At 35.7% G+C, this 12422-nt stretch overlaps 2 long non-coding RNA genes across 2 annotated transcripts; both read right to left on the reverse strand.

The window, feature by feature from the left end:
- Window positions 1–5481: 5481 nt before the first annotated feature.
- On the reverse strand, window positions 5482–10627 carry LOC141596987 (uncharacterized). The gene is made up of 2 exons (XR_012522654.1): window positions 9536–10627; window positions 5482–5516 (listed from the first exon to the last, which is right to left on the reverse strand). It is a non-coding gene; the product is annotated as an uncharacterized LOC141596987 (long non-coding RNA).
- LOC141594433 (uncharacterized) lies at window positions 7786–9197 on the reverse strand. The gene is made up of 3 exons (XR_012522198.1): window positions 8742–9197; window positions 8298–8544; window positions 7786–8205 (listed from the first exon to the last, which is right to left on the reverse strand). It is a non-coding gene; the product is annotated as an uncharacterized LOC141594433 (long non-coding RNA).
- Window positions 10628–12422: the final 1795 nt, after the last annotated feature.

Genomic DNA, 12422 nt, shown 5'->3' on the forward strand with positions numbered 1-12422 from the left:
GTGTGGTTACGGGGACGTAACCTTTGTCTTTTAAAGAGGGTAGTAGATGGTCGCATGTTTGTTTTGGGTTAGTTTGAGGTCGAGATGGTTGTGTTGTTTATATCTTTGAGCTATAGTTGGGTTATTTTGTTGGTCATAGTTGGTGTTGTTGGTACCTTTGAGTAGTTATAGTTGCCCTTGAGTAGTTGGTGTTGCTTTTGGTTTTGGGTATGGTATGAACTTCGGGGACGAAGTTTGTTTTAAGGAGGGAAGATTGTAATACCACGGTTTTCTAATCCTAGTCTACTCGGCCGAATAGGGGAGACTCGGTTGAGTAGATTGTCGTGTGATTTCTGGTCAGGCTACTGTCCAGGAGCACTCGGCCGAGTAGGTCGTACTCGGGCGAGTACCCCAGGTACTCGACCGAGTATCCGGTCTGACGGGATTTATTTTCCGCGGTTTAGTTAAAGTGATTAGAGGATATAAATATTTCGTTTAACAGTTACTAATCCTTTTTATCAAAACCTAAACTACGTATACCATCTCTCTAATCATCCTAATCATTCCTAAGGCGAGTGCGATCGATCATGAGTCTAGCTTCTGTCTTTTCTCCGATTTCATTTGTAAGTTTCTAGTGTCTTGTTGATCATTAGTATGTTGTCTTTTAGGGTTTTGCCCTAATTGTTAGTTTGGGGGAAAGGGGTTATTTGGTATGATTGTGATGATTTCTAGGTGAAGGATTCGTAGAGGGATAGTTCTAGCTTCCGCTGATTGCTTGTGATTTCGAATTCATAATAAAGTAGGGTTTCCCTACTCAGGTGCATGTTTAATTGGTTTAAGACGATAATTATTGATGTATTAGCATGATTAATATTGTTATTGTATTTGTGATTCTTGGATGATTGGCTTGGTTGTTGTTTGTCTATGGTTCTCGAGGTGCGCCCTCGGATGAGTAGCGTCAACATCGGGAATGACTTCACGCCCTTGATTCGCCCCTTGTGATTTCTGTCACAAGGGAGTGTGCACATTAACGGACATGAGTTATTTGCTCGTTGCATGAGCGGGTCTTAGGTGGAAAAGGCTGCGGTCCCCCACTGGCAATGTGGGTCTGTTGTTGCTATGGGAGCCCGGCAGAGCTACACACCTCAATGTGTAGTCGATTACTGGTTACTGGTGGAGTTTGGAGGAATGTGTATTGAGTGGCTTGGGTGTTGACGTGTTGCCTTTCTTATTTCTATTATCCAGTGAACTAGTCTCGTTTATTGTTTTACAAAACTGTGATGATCCATTCGGGGATGGTGAGCAGATATTGACAGGTGATGATATTATGGTAACTGCAGGATCGAGGAAGGGGGTGTCATCACTTAGAGTCTTAGCTTTCGCTGTCATGAGTGTTTTGATACTTTATAAGCTGTAGTTGGTTTACATTTCTTATATTTTAGTTTGGTTTTTGAGACATGTAATAAGTTTAACTTTATACTTGAATAATTTTTCTTTGATGGTCCCTATTGATATACTTGCCTTGGATAACCAAGATGGTAACACCATTATATGATAGGGTGGTCCTTGGTAAGACACTTTGGTATATGGGGATGTTACAGTTAGTTAGGATTGGTTGGGGGAGATGAAAGAGGGGTTAATTTAATGGAAATTTATTTTTGAGTAAAAGATTAAAGAGAAAAATAAGGTCTTAATTATGTTTTCCATTAGTTCGGACGAAAATTTGACCTTTTTTAAAAGTACCTTTGGGCTAAAAAAAACAGTTAGGTACCTTCATGCAAACGAGCCTAAATGTTAAGTACTCCCTGAAAAAAAAACACGACTAAAAAATACGCTGATTTTGGAACTCATAGCTAGGAGCTATGCCGTACACCTTGTAATAGGAAAAAAAAACATAGAGGCACTTGTAAAATATCCTTTTTTTTTTCAAGTCGAGATAGGGAGATTATTTAATGATGTCTTGTGAGTATATTGTGATTTCTTTTTTGAAGGTAATTTGACATTATTTTTTTTTACAATTGGTAAGAGTAAGTTTACAAATAAAAATTCCTGATCATTATTACCGTTCTTAAAAGTATCAATTACTCAGTAAAATATGGTACTCCGTACTCCGTACAACATATAACAATTTCATAATAGCTTTTCACGATAATACTAGGCGCCGATAATACTATATAAAAAGTGTGGGCATGGGCCACCGCACGCCAATCTGTGGACATATCGCGGTCTGACAGCCACATTCGAGGACATAGAAATGCTTTCGATCGGAACGCTTTATATCGATCGGTTTCGTCTCGAGGAAGGTCTCGAAACGATGCAATGTTGTTCGGAGTAGCCACCAAGCAATTGTTCGAGATCCACTTTATACCTTGGACAAACAAAGCATGAAGCGATGCTTGACACAGATACTAAAGATAAGGACTTGTCCCCCTTTAGCATTCTATGTCTAAAATGACTTTCGTTGCTATGGATAAGGTCGTCCACTATCCAAAGGTTCTGAGTAAGGGATAAGGGTACATATTGAAAAGTTCTTTAATCGGACACTCAATCCCGCTCGAGTTAGCAGCCTCTACTTATTTATCGTGGTTGTTAGTGTAAAAGTTGATAAGTCGGGTTAAATGCATGAACGCGCATCCAAACGTTTAACCTAACATGTGAGTATTTGCTAAGTCGGTTATTTATCCAAGTATCAAGTAAGTGATATCGAGTTTGCTTTAAGTTGATTTGCATGCAAAAGCGGAAATTAAACATCCATTTACCGATTTTAGGTTGTGGTGCTTAACACTGTCCATTTGTTTGAATAAATGTGTTTAAATGATAAAGTGTAAAATTGGGGCGCGAGCCTATTGGCATGACACAGGCTTTGCCCATATTTGTGAAGGTTGGAAAATTGAGAGCTCATTGGGGAACGTGCAATGTGCGGTCCAAGTGAGCTATCTGGGTTTGCAAAAGGTTGTTAAAACCGTTTTAAAAGTTTATTAAAAACCACTTTTGTTGGAAAGGTCGTTAAGACCGCTTTTGTGTTAATGTTTTGAATATGATTTGCATGAATTGGAGCATTTACCGTTATATTGGTAATGTCACCCCCAGCCCAAACCTAGGGTCAGAAGCGGTCACTCACGATAGCTCGTCAGGCTGTGTACATGGCCCACAGATCAACACGAGTTCTTTCCAGCTCATTTGGTCCTCACTCATGCGCATCCCGGAAAGTTTCTCAGGAGGTCACCCATCCTAAGACTACTCCCAGTCAAGCACTCTTAACTGTGAAGTTCTGTCGCATGGATAACCAGAAAAGAAAGTACACTTTGTTGATATGAGTAATACTTTCAATCCTTTTAAGCACTAGTCATATTTTAAGCCTATCAATGGACCTCTTCAAGGGGGTACCCCACCCGAATAACGTCTTCGGTTCAGTGGAGTATTACATACCCCCACCTGAATAACGTCCTCATTACGCCTGGCAGCATCTGACCGCAGCCGAGCCAAAACCCAGAATCCTCCCCCGCTAGGTTGGTGACCCGGGCACTCTAGACCACAGGCGCACTAGACGGTCGCAGGGTTGCTCTGATACCACTTGTAACACCCCGGCCCAAACTTAGGGTCGGACGTGGTCACTCACGGTAGCTCGCTATGCTGTGTACATGGCTCATAGATCAACATTGGTCTTTTCCAGCGCATTTTGTCCTCACTCATGCGCATCCCGGAGACCTTCCCAAAAGGTCACTCATCCTAATACTACTACAAGTCAAGCACGTTTAACTGTGGAGTTCTTTCGCATGGATAACCAGAAAAAGAAAGTGCTCATTGTTGATATAGTAATACGTTCAATCCTTTTAAGCACTAGTCAGATTTTAAGCCTATCAATGAACTTCTTCACGGAGGTACCCCACCCGAATAGTGTCTTCGGTTAAGTGGAGTATTACAGATAACATTCAGCGCCCGATTCGGATTCGCAAGCTTGACATGAATAGTTTACAAATAAAAGTGTCAAATGTGTATTGACGTTTCAATTCGTCACCACACGCGAATTAAATCGACATGGCCTATATGTTAACCAAGGATGGCATATGATATGGTCAAGATAAAGATGAAAATAAAATGAAAGAAAATTGAAAGAAAAATGTTTGATATGAACTAATTATGTTAAGCTCATTGCTTTGTAATTAGTTAAGATTGGTCATCGTACTCGGATTAAACCGATATGGTATAAAGAACCAAGGACGATAATGAATATGACTAAAATGCTTGCAAGTGTGAATAAATGAAGAGAAATGGTGAATAAGAGAAAAAGGTGTTTAATTACCAATTAATTTGTAATTAACCAACAATATCATCGAGTCACGGGATAAATCGCCATATGGTATAAAGAACCAAAGATGATTTTGGCAATGGTCAAAAGGTTGCAAAAGATTTAGAAAATAAATGGTAAAAACCATGAAAAACAAAGAAAGAAAATAAAAGAAAGTGTTAAAGGAAAATGAACTCAAACGCATTTGAGTTTTAACATGGGAAGCCACTAGAGACGCGGGTCTCTTTTTGTGACAAAGAGCTCCTGTCTAAGGCCAAAACTCGGTTTTGGCTCGATCATTCCATGTTTTGATCATGTTATGCATTGTTCATGTTTATAAAGTCATAAAAATAGTAAAAGCATGAAGTAAAAAGTTTGTTACACCCTCATACTTACATGTTCGGTTGCTTGACGAGAATCGACAAAGTGTTAAACTCGTGAGCCGGAAAACTCGTTTTAAAAACCAATTTGTAAAAAAAAAAGTGTTGCTTTTAGTGTTGATTGAGTGTAATTGGTCGAAATGGTTAGTCAAGTGTTTTTAATGCACGATGACGGTACCAAACAAATGTAAGGCTCGTGTTTTGAATTGGTAGGTCCAAAACACGTGTTAGTTTTGACTTAGGAAGTCGAGTCTAGAAGTTTAAGGGAGAAAAGAAGGGGTGGGCTCTCGCGTAGTTATAAATGGGGGTGCTAGGGGTTATTGATAAAGGATTGTGTGGTGTTGTGTCAGATGAGTTTGCTTGTTGGTTAAGGCGAAGCCCACTAGGGGCGCGAGGTGACTTGTGAGGGAAAGGGACGTGCTGTCCTTTTTGCCAATTTGGATTTTTCTCTTTGTTCTATCCTATGTTTTGTTGGGTTAAGATTTGTGTTTGCTTAGCCGTGTAAGATTGCTTTTGGGTGTTATTTGGGGTAGGTATTTTGTGTGCTTGACTCAAGTTTGATTTGCGATTTGCATTGAGTCGGGATTTGAATTTTGAGTCGGTTTTGGGCTCGAAGTCGGATTTGACTATAATTAATGTCATGTCGACGTTGTCGACCTGTATAAAACATTCTAGTTATTTTTAAAATGTTTTTCATTTTTGAAAGCGATTTTTGAGTTTTCAGACGCACTGTCAATTAAACGCAACGATTTCCTATAGTCCGATAATCACCGGGTATCTAAACAAAGTCATAAATAAATTAAAATATCTGTAATTTCAATACATAAATAAAGAAATAAAGAGTTAATGTTACTTAAAGCGGTTTTAGACTAATATATATATATATATATATATATATATATATATATATATATATATATATATATAACTGGGTTGAAACGCTGTGGATGCGCCACGTGTCAACCCAGCCTTAAATACACGTATTAATTACAGCTGAAATTAAATATAAACATAATAAATGTTGTATAAATCTCAGCAAAATATTAATTATAGTTTAATAAATTTTATTATAAAATTTTATTAAATAATTACGGTGATTTGATTCTAAATTTACTAAAAAAGTTATTTTGATAAAAATTCTAAAATGTAAATAATTACGTTCATTGTGAAAAATGCTTTCAATTGAGTATAATTTTCATTATATTTAGTGAAATATTTATGTTGATATGTAGAGATGATTAAAGCGAGTGTCTCACAATATTTTACATTTACGTAAAAAAATATTTTGAGAAAGTTATAAAACTTACACTATTAAATCTATTAAGAAAAATATATTTGGAAGAGTCGTCGTATATTTTAAAAACACAGCTTTAAAAAAACTACTAAGAGATAAATTTTTATAGTGTTGGAATGAAAAAAATTATAATGGACAAATTGAACACATATGAGTTTTTGATAGGTTTCAATAGTGTGATAACGAGTATGTGTACGAGTGTGTATGTATATAGTGATCGCGAGTGCATTTGAATAATCAAAACAAAAGTAATGATTATTAAGTAACATAGTATTATAAACGACATGAAAAAGTAGAAAACACGTTACATTTTTCTTTAATATCTTTAATTAATTAAATATGTATAAGTCAAATATAAAATATTGATTATGACTAACCAAATACTTCGTATTACTTTTAGTCAAATATTTTATATGTTATCTTTTAAATACTTTGAAGTTAAACATAAAAAAAAATATTTGAGAAATTTCAACCTATTATATTTACATGTAAACTCTTAATCATCATTATATATAGGGGGTGTTTGACCTTACTTTTATAAAAGAGTTTTTCCTTTTTAAAAGGATTTTTTCATAAACTACTTATTAAAAAAATTGTAAGTGTTTGGCTAAATTTTTAAAAAAGTTTTTTTTGTTTGAAATGTTTGGCCAATTAGTGAACAATTTTTTGTTTTGCTTTTAAAAATATCACATGTACCCCAAATATTATCATTTGAATAAAATTTATATTGACGGAATTTGAAAATATTATGAAAAGTCAATCAAATATTCTTTTTGGCATAGGATAGAATCTTATGAATACAAAGAAAATGAGAAGTAGAAGCACCAATTTGCTACTTCTACTTCTAATGGCATAAAGGTTAGTTGATGGTTTTTTAAAAGTAGTTTTAAACTTCCTAAATAATAGTGTTTGGCCTAACTTCTAATTTTTCATTTACAAAAGCACTTCTAAAGTAAGGCTAAACAACACCATAGTTGTTTTAAAAAACAAAAGGTGCAAATTTCTCATAGATCTGTTTGACACATATCACATGCAAGACACAATCAAAACATTTGAATAAGTTGAGTTTGAACTCTATATGTTTGATAGATAAATGTCACATGTTATACTAAAAAATTAAAAATTACATAAAATTATGTTCACATCATTTTGAATAAATATTACTCCCTCTGTCCCGGTCATTTGTTGTCCTTTTCCATTTTTGGGTGTCTCAGTCATTTGTTGTCCTTTCTATTTTAAGAATGAACTTGATGAGTAATTTGATCATCCCCATTCAATTTGTTCCACATGTCATTTAGTTATTGGCCTATTCCTCTTTCCTTGGTCTTTGTGCCAAAACGAAAGGACAACAATTGACCGGGACGGAGGGAGTAGAAGTTTTTGCTTAAATGGGGTTCAAACCCAAACTATTTAACAAAATAGGGCGGGTTTCAAACTATTTACCAAAAATGGGTCCACGTCACCATTTCTACGTTTTTCTTTTTTTTTTCAGAAATTCGACATATCTCGCTGTCCGGGACAGCGAGATACTACTGAGGCCAAAAACAAAAACGAGCAGAATGCTACTTATATTGGGCATGTAGAGACTCGTTGTATGCGACGGTGAGAAATGGCATTTACGTGTTTCTCGCTATGTGGGACAGCGAGATAGTGATTGCCACAACTTACAGCTATTCTGACTTTGTGCACTTTATGTATTGCTTCCCATTCTCATTTGTATCGCATGGCGAGAAAGTAAAGGGGTTAAAAAAAAAAATTCAAGCGACATCTTCAGCATGCATTAAGCTCCACTATGATTAATTACCTAAACACATACGTAACCATCAATCAAATGCAATTAACGTTAAACACATAAGAATATATCACAACCGTTTCATTGTATAAATAAGTTTGAATTTCATACAAAATAAGTGTCCTAAAATTAAACCAAACTAAACACAACCATAAGTTTGTATATCACATAATTTCTATTCTTGACGACTTTTCCCCTTTTTCCTTGACCTTGAAGATGATGCGCCTTCTTCACTCTCTTGGCTTGGTGGAAATTGGAGACGGTGCTCTAAATGGCGGAAGTTGTATCGTGGAAGGGATGGAGGTCTTGGCTCTTCATAGTTGACAAGATGCCCTTGATTGGTAGTGCGCAAGGCGTTAAGTGACATATTACGCATTTTTTCAATCAATGTACAATACCTCAAAGGGACATCGTCCGACATATTCTCAAGCATTGTTGTCATTGTGTTGTAGTTGTATACGTTGCTCTCGGTCTATATTATGCAAATCAACATCATTAAAAAGTTACATGATAAAGTTAGATAAGTAAAATTGATTTAAAGCTAAATAATTTAAAACGACTTACTAGTGTTTGATAATCGGCGGCGGTAGGGTAGTAGTAGTGATGATCCTCGTAGTCGTCATAGACTTGGTTACTATGTGGAGCAATGCGTTGACGAGTGATAGGGATGTACCATTCATAGTACTCATTGTCCCGGCTCATTAACCCGGAGTATTGGGCTCCCCCTTGAACCGTTTTTTGCATACGGTTGTCCCATTGCCTTATGTGCATTCTATGTAGGTGGGCAAAATCCGTTGTACAATTCCCTTGTCTGCTAACATTATGCAAATCCACAGAAGTATTACATAATTCGGGAATGCTTTGATCCCACCCAAATTTTAAAACTAAAAACAGCTAACAAATCTAATGTATAGACCGAAAATTGACTCTAATATGCAAAAGGGAGAAAATACATATAATCTAATTGCAATGAGTAGGATTTTAATAACAAGAATGAAACTTGTTTACCTCTTATACTGTGATTCAAGAGATGAATGATGGATTAATTATAATGATTTGCAGGGATTTTCGACTATTTAGGGTTTGGAGTGATTTGGGGATTTTTTTTGTTTTTTAACGTTTAATGAATGGGTAATGGGGGGGGAGTGCTTCATTTTATCACTAGACCCGTATATTCTCGCCGTCCCACATAGCGAGAATCAATTAAATGCCATTTCTCGCTCTCGCATACAACGAGCCTTAACAAGTCCAAAATAAGTAGCATACTGCTTGTTTTTGTTTTTGGCATCGGTAGTATCTCGCTATCCCAGACAGCGAGATATGTAGAATTTCCAAAAAAAAAAAGGAAAACACGAAAATAGTGACGTGGACCCATTTTTGGTAAATAGTTTGAAACCCGCCCTATTTTGTTAAATAGTTTGGGTTTGAACCCCAATTAAGCAAAAACTTCTAAATATTAATTGATTTGAGACATAAAGTATCGTGAAATGATTTAATTTGAAAACTTATCGTTGATTGTTGTATTATTCGAATAAATTTTATTTTGATTAATATGATATTTCACACGTCACAAATTTATTTATAAAACGTTGATCATGCATAATTAATTATCACTTATTTAGTTTTAATTAAAACTGTTATGTATTTTATTTTAAAACATTGAAGTTAAACTTAAAAAAATTAAATTTGAGAAAAAATTATTTATAAGAGAAAATATTGAAGTTCATATATGAATTATATAATTTTTCTTCAATTATAATCATAAAATTTTAAAACAGGCCGCGCGAAGCGCGGGATACTACCTAGTATTATTGTAAAATGCATCCATAGTCCATACATAGCCTATTTAGAGTAATTTGATTAAGGTATCTGAATCGGCAATATAAGGTTTTGCTATGATCCTCAATTCAAGTAGGTGAGAACATATCAAACATCTGACAATTGAAAGAACCATATTATGCTTAGCAATGCACTGTTATTTGTAATTTCTATTTTGCAGGTAATTTGACATTTGTGATTTCTAATGATGCCTTGTGAGTAATTTCTACAAACATCCGACAATTGAAAGAACCACATAATGCTTAGCAATGCACGGTTTCCTGGTACACAAACTTGCTTCTGCACTCGCCTATCTCAATGTTATATAGCTCGGAGCTATTAACTTTAGCTACAAGTACTTGATCTGTATTTGATATGGACAACTTTCGTTCATTGAGTCGGAGTCACTCATGTTATATCCTTTATTACAAATAGATTACTTGTTTGCACTTCATATACTGTATATGTTTTCAGTGGAATTGCTAAGAAATATGAAACCGGAATAAGCTGTACATTTTTGTCAAGACTTTGAGCTTCAGATTACATAAGCAGCATGCATAACTTTTGTTCATTATGCTGCTGAAATATACCAAACTAAATGAAGAATATAACTGTAAATGACTTGATTGAATGGATACTAGAGTCTTATAGTATAATTTATTCGAGTGATAATACACGCGAAGTTAATCTTTGGAAGGTTTGTTCATTGCTAGATAGAATTGCTAATTCGATACCTTGGTATGTGGAATAGGAGCACCATGGTTTCTATTAGAGTAAGGTTGTGGATTCCAATACCCATAATCAGCTTCTTCGACTACATTATTCTCACCATTATTTGCTAATTCCTCGACCGGAGATGTGCTAGGGGGGGATACCAAATTTTTGGGAGATGTCCGTCGTGAGATATGTGGTGGCGGAGAGGGGGGTGCAAATGTGGCGAGTGATGATGGATTACAAGAGGCAATGAAAATAAGGTAAAATACAAGGCATGAGAACCTCATGACTAACCCTCAAATGAGGAAGATGTTAGGACTAGTTTTCATGGTGACATTTAATTTAATTAAATAAATAAACGTTGGAAGCTAAATGGGAGAGTTTATTAATTTTAGCCGCTTCTTAATGTTCATGTTTCTTGCGTGTGTATTGTTTTAAGGAAAACGGGAACGGAGGGGCGAAAATGTTGTTTCATGTATTTTATGTTTGTTTGAAAGAAGATACTAGCAGGTTGATGCAATTAAAATATAGAACTAATTCAAACACAAGAAAATTCATTTCTCATATATATATTGATGTTTCTAATTCACATGTATAAGAAATATATGTAATTTATATACAAGTATAAAACAGTCTTGTAAAATAAAAAAAAGAGTGGATAAGAGGATCTCATATTAGATACGAGAATATCTCTATGACTCTATGAGTAAGTACGGTATCGCATAGAACACAGTCTGACCTAGTCCACCCATAACCAGCCCATCCCTCGGGTTGAAAAAAGCCTGGTCCTCTCGATCAGGCCCTGCCCGACCCGACCCCTACCTCGGGTCTGGCAGAACATACTAGGGCAGAGTACGGATCGGGTATTTGATCCAAAGTGCTAGTTCGGATCGGATATCCGCCATATTAAAAATCCTGAAGTTAGATATCCAATATCCAAACCAAATGTTTCGGATATCCAATGTTCGAGTATCCAAAATAATCGGTTCGGATGCGGATATCCATACTTTTGAATTTACTTTAAAATTAAGTTTGAAACACGATTATATTCATAGTCTTACATGATGGTTTTCTTTAATATTCTTATTCCAATGTTCTCGACATAAAATTTAAGTACCACCTAGATATTTCTCTAATATTTTAAACATTAATTAAGTTGTTGTATCAAATAAAATTTTATTTTCTCGAAATTATACTAGAAAACTAAAGTTTCGGATCGGATCAGATATACAAATGTTTTAATTCTAATATTCATATCCAAACCAAAACCAAAGATTTCGGATCAGATATCTAAACCAAACTTAACTTTCGGATCGGATATCCAAACATTCGGATCGGATTCGAATCGGATATCGGATCAGTTTGGATAATCGGATTTTTTGCTCTGCCCCAGAACATACCATACTTGGCTCGCCCCTAAGCCCGCACTCAAACCTCCCTTGGGCTGATTCCGGGTTGACCTTGAATTGGCCCGGTCTGGCCTTCTTAAAGCTGTCACCCTTCGTCGGGCTGGTTCTGGATTGACCTTCACTGGCCCGGCCCACCATATGACCCATCCTCGGATCCCGCCCGCCCTAGTATCGCACCACATTTGGCCAACATCAGTAACGAAGCCAGCAACCAATATGATGGGTTAAATTGATAAAACTTGAGCAATCATTACATAATTTGTAGTCCACTAAACAGAAGATGATGATGATGATGATGAGAGTAGTATGATTAATAGAACTAATTCAAACACCAAACTATTTTAACAGCAGCTATACTACTTTCTTATTGGCCGAAAATTTCAAGGGCCTTTGGTAATCATTAACACCACATACCCAAATAGGAGTTAACTTAGATAATGATTTCTCATCTACTACTCTTATTATATTAATCTCATCACCACCCTTAATCATTCCTTCAAACCAATTTAGACAGAGACTACTTTAGTCCTAAACTCCTGCCAAACACAATTTTTGATGCTCTTGCTGCCAAATTGAATCATTAAAAATAAAATAATATCAACTCTCACTTTCAATTTTCCTAAATTCACCACACCCTATTTATTTAATTCAAATCACCAAAATGTCTTAGCACCCTACTTTTTGGAAATAACCATAGATCATATGAATGAATATCACATCTAATAACTTTATCAATTAAACACTTTGT

This window comes from Silene latifolia, chromosome 8, assembly GCF_048544455.1.
Source record: "Silene latifolia isolate original U9 population chromosome 8, ASM4854445v1, whole genome shotgun sequence".
In the NCBI taxonomy this organism is placed as follows: Eukaryota; Viridiplantae; Streptophyta; class Magnoliopsida; order Caryophyllales; family Caryophyllaceae; genus Silene; species Silene latifolia.